The following is a 5,670-nucleotide window of genomic DNA, read 5'->3' as shown; positions in this document are numbered from 1 at the left end:
GGCCTCATTCATCAATTTCATAAGTATTTGTGTTGAATCTCCTTCAGATGTTTTAAATCCGTTTGGCCTTTCAGTTAGGCAGTGGGCTCCTAAAGCAGCAGTACCATACCCATGATGCGTTGCACAGCCAGAGCAGAGTCCAGAGTTCGGGTATTATGGTTAAAATGGTTGTGTTTAGTAGTGATATGTCGTTCATGAGTGATTCGTTCATAAGAATCAAATCATTAGCAAGACTCGTGAACGATTCGTTCAAATCCCTGAAATGGGTCGTTCACACTTTCGAAATGATTCGTTCACTGAAATGAATGGGATTGCCCATCACTAGTGTTTAGGCATTGGCTTATATTCAGATGGTTAAGTTAAGTATACAGTTAAAATGGCCATTTAGTAGGGGTGTAACATGATACATTTAATAGCGATACGATACGCATCACGACACATGGTTGACGATACGATACATGGACGATATTGGTTCATTCATGGTGATACGATTCGATTCAATGATTTAAAATCAAATTGAATAGTAACTAGTTACCTAAGACATTAAATCAATAGAGTAGGTTTTTTAAGGTAAAAATATATTATTATGGATATAAATAAGTAAACACTGTGATTCTCTAGCAAATACATGGACATATTACAACACAAAATGGACAAACCTGCACCTTGACATGAACACAGAGATTACGCACATTTATCAACATATTTTGTCATTGGCCACAAACAATTATTGCCTGAAAGAAAGATCCTGCTACTCCTGTGTAAATGTTTGTATTGAGGACATTATAAGAAACATACATTTGTATCTAACTTGATGGATGAGGCCCATTGTCATAGGCAGCCCCATAGAAAGACAAACAGCCACGTTGACCAATCATGATGGCTTGTGGTGGCCCTTTTTTTTGGTCAAAATTTCATTTTTTGCCAGGGACATACAAAATGAGCAAACAATAATATTACCAGAAACACACAAAGAGATAGTCCTGAATAACCATAACAGTTCTGTAACTCTGAGAGTATAGCCTACAAATGGAACCAAATGGAGCAAATGGAAATGGAAACCAAATGGACCATTTGGTTTCATTTATACACTCTCAGCATTATGGGGGTCCTTGAAAATAGAACGTTTGAGAACCACTAGTGCTAGTGGACTCATAATGTGCCATAGTGTCGTAGTAAATCAGTGTCATGCATATTCCGAAGGAAACCTGGAGACTGACATTCAGTAATTGGGTATTCTGCCATTTAGGCTTGGGACACATTATTATTACACATTATTTTATGGCTTTAACTATCAAAAATTGCAGATATACAAGCTGCAATCTTGTAGATCTGCTATTTTTTGAAAAATCGTGAGAATGTGTGCAAGACTTTGAATATTTTGATCCGATTCTATAAGTGTCTTTCTTCTAAATCCTTCTATGTCAGTGGTGCTCAAACTTTTTTCATGTAAAGGACCTCCAAAATTATATGTATTTGCCCACGGACCCCATCTCAAAATATTTAGTTCCAGGGACCCCAATCCCCAGAAGCAAAATTTGAGTTACAAATGTTCGCTTAAAAACATATATTCAAAGATTTGCACAAATTCTCACAACCTTTCAAAAATAGCAGATCTACAAGCTCGCAGCGTGGCAGTCTCGGTGCCGCTCTGTGAGCTTGTAGATCTGCTATGTTTCAATAGTTAAAGCATAAAATAATTTCCACGCCGTGTATGGACATTGTGACCAATCGGTCAGCCTGTCTTTGCATTTGAAAGAGATGCCACCAAGATAACGCAATGAACAAAGTGTTAAGAAGAGTACCACATTATAACCCCAGAATGATGGTACAAGTACCTGAAAATGTAGTGAACTGTAACAATAAGGTTGTGTTTTACTGTGTCTGACATGAACAACACGACTTGTGGGCAGCACCGCTGAATTGGCGGGTACGCAGTCAAATCCTCCGTGTTCATTTTTAATCCATTTGTTCCTTATTTCCCTGAGTCATCATGTCCTTATACTGTAAATCCCGAGTCATGTCCAACTCTGAGGGTTACAAATGGACAGATTAACATTAAGGAGTTTGCTTTGTAAAATGGCGTTTCGAATTCTCGTTCGGGAGAAATGCTGACCCGGCGACGAGGGACGAGTTAAAGTCGATGGTGAAATGGGCAATGGGTTTTATTTGTTGGAACCTCAACGGTCGCTTGTTTACTGAATGTTGCTTTAAATATGAAAAAGCTGCTATTTTAACCCCCCCGACCCAATCCTTCCCGCTACCTCTGAGTAATCAGTGAGGTGACGCAGGAGAATCTGAGACATTCCTTCTAGCGCCGGCGTGCGTCACACTAATAGCCCCAATTTATACGGGTGTCACGACACCTTTCTTTTCAGTTGGAGAGGACCGGTTATTTCCGTCCAGTGACACGGTCGTACCGCCAAAGTATAATAACGTCACTGTCGGGCCGAAAACTCGTATCTCCAAGCTTTCAAATTTGGATGTTTTTTCGTAAAGTGAAGCCCTGCTTCATCATACAAGACTGCCGCACAAAAGTCATGAAAACAGCCGATCTACAAGCGCGAGGCGTTGTGTGCTTGTAGATTGGCTGTTTTCACTAGTTTAAATCATTTAAAATATGAAACAAACGGTTTTGGACATACAAGGTTTCCGCCCCGACAACGACGATAAAGTAGGCTTTACTCCCTCCTCCAAAACGTTCAACCACTTTCGCCCGGGCGTCCCTGTTTTTGCACGACACCGTTAAAGGTGCATCGATGGCCTTAACTCCTGTGACGTTTCCTTCACTGTCAAGAATGAGACACGGTGCGGCTACGTTGTGGAAGAGCCCAGTTCCACAGAAAAAAATTAAAATAAACATGTTGTAAAGATGGAGAATCACTTGTTAAAGAGATGGCAGAAAGCTGTTGAGATGCCCCCGCCAGACTGTCGTTTAGAACTCCTTTTCACCACTGAAAGATGCCAACCAACCAACCAACCAACTGATTCAGCCTGTTACTACAGTGGTTCTCAACCTTTTCAGGCCTTGACCCCCCCAGAATAATCATTATTTAAACTGGGGACACCCCACACACACAGCCCTGACAAGCACTTGGAATTGTAGGAGTTGAGGCATTACCCAGCAAGCACGTCAGGACTTGGACCAATCAGTGACGTCTCGATTGGGGCCAGATCACAGCCCATATGGGATGATCTTGACGTCATTACCAGGACGTCATATGGACTTTTTTGTTTGACAGGATTATTGTTATTGTTTGTAATGTTAGTTGAAATATGATCATATAAGGTTATATTCTGGGACATATCTAACTAGTTATGATATTTATCTGGCCTAGAATATCACCTGATTTCAACCAACATCAATCCTGTCAAACAAAAACATCCATATGACGTCCTGGTAACGACGTCAAGATCATCCCCATATGGGCTGTGATCTGGCCCCAATCGAGACGTCACTGATTGGTCCAGGTCCTGACCGGGCTTGCTGGGTACATTTAGGCCGGATTTACAGTGGCAGCCAAATCCAGCCTGAATCAGATCTGAGCCATGTGACCATTTTAAACCAATCAGATTCCAATCTGGATGTGGCACAGATCTGATTCAGGCTGGAGATGGCTGCCAGGGCCTTAAGGCCTGTCCATACTTTGACCGAAAACCGAACTTTTCGGTCAAAAGGTCAGGTTCGACTACAAAATGACGTCACTCGCGACTTCTGAAAAGCATTAGGACCAAATTAGAGTTCGGAAATGTTGCGCGTCGGAAAGTCCAACTCACCGAACATTTCGGAGATACTATGGACAGGCCTTTTTTAATAGTATAGTTTGTTGATTACTTTTGATGCAGTAATGCTGTTTTTTGCTTTTCTTTCTTTCTTTCTTTCCTTCTTATTTTTTGGTATTAAAAAGGTATTAAAAGTCCTTAAATTGTCACTTCACCGTCACCCCCCGAAAATCAATATAGGGGTCCCCACTACGGATACACAGGTTGAGAACCACTATGTTTCTAGACTGCTATCCTCCCATCACACATCTACACTCACAAATACATGAATACAAGTTCAGTTTATGGTGCAGAGAAAAAGCCGAGCCAACACACACAAACACACACGCACACACACGCACGCACACACACGTTGAGAGTACAATACAGAGTCATGAGATCCCATTCAAAGCCCCCCCCCCCCCCATTCTTAATCTTAATAAATGTGCCTTTTGATTTGATTAATCAATAACAACAAGTATATGATTTCTGAAGTAACTCTGTATCAAGTACCATTTACTTTTTTTGGGTTATTGATTTCTTGCCGATGTGCATATTTTTTACAAACAGAGAAAAAAAAAGAAAATGTACGTATTTATTATTAGTTTCAAAGTACTTAATGAAAATATGACCTGTTTATTTATTTATTGAGATATTTATTCTGATTCCTTGTTTATTTTTTTGGAGATCTTCCGTGCTGTCTTACTTCTGACTTTGTGCCAATGTGCTGCTTTGAGGTGTTACATATCGTGGGTTTGTACTATTATTAAACCCTCACTCTATATTTTAAATGGATGTTTAGTTCTCTCTTTATCCTGTGTGTGTGTGTACGTCATTCATTCAGTAAGCTGAGTAGGGATGGGATGATACGCGATATTATCGTTTATCGAGATAAAAAAAACTCACGATAATCGTATCGTGGAGATTTAGTTTATCGTGATATCGTCCTCCGTCATGCACTGGGATCAATTCACCTTTTATTTGCCGAGCTGCATATCCGGTACCACTTAAACCCTCTATAATTGGTAAAAGGTACTTATAATATACGTACTTGATACAGTCTTTTTTTCACTCTCTATCAAATGTCTTTGCCAAAAAATAGCCGATCTACATGTGAGCTTGTCGATCTGCTATTTTTTTTGGCAAATGTCCGGCCCCAGGATAATGGATTTTGATTATCGCGAAAATATCGTAAATCGCGATTTCTTTTGTCACAATAATCGCGATATGACATTTTCATATCGTCACATCCCTAAAGCTGAGTGTGGCCATTCTTTGGTTCAGAAGGGGTGGGGATACACTACCCGGAGGATCTCTCCGGCCAATAGCATTTGTTCACTGATCTCTGTGCCCGCCTCCCCTCCCCCCACCCCCGTCTATTGGCGAGTCGCGTCATCGCGACGCTTTGTGAGCTTGTAGATCAAGGTTGTAAAGCAAGGTTGAGGTGGATGCATGGCGGTCGTGTCATATCACGGCCGTCATGTTTCAGGGTTACACATCCATGAACAGCTGAAGTGTTGTAAAACATCTTAGATTAAGATGGAGAAGAAGGAAAAAAAACAACAACATTTTATTCTGACAAAAGATGATCATGGTCACATGTGATAACGTTGTCAAGGGCTGTTGTCCTAACGGGGGAGCTTTGTGGAGCAGAGAGAGCCTTAGCTTCACGTTGCCATTGGATCGGAGAACCACGCGGTGCGTCGTCGCTAGAACAGTGGCGAGAAAAGACGCTAACAAACTGACAGCCAAGTCACCGCCCCGATATAAAGGACTGCCCTAAAGACAACCATAAGTCTTCCCATTTTGAGCGACAAAGCTCCAGGAGATCAGTGTCATCAGTCTCTAGTTGAACGAAGCTTTCAGAGAATAGCGTCTACATACGTGAGCCGTGGCTTTGTTTGGCTT

This window comes from Nannobrachium achirus, assembly GCF_963921795.1.
Source record: "Nannobrachium achirus genome assembly, chromosome: 8".
NCBI classification, from domain to species: domain Eukaryota; kingdom Metazoa; phylum Chordata; class Actinopteri; order Myctophiformes; family Myctophidae; genus Nannobrachium; species Nannobrachium achirus.
Note: the sequence above shows the minus strand (reverse complement) of the source record.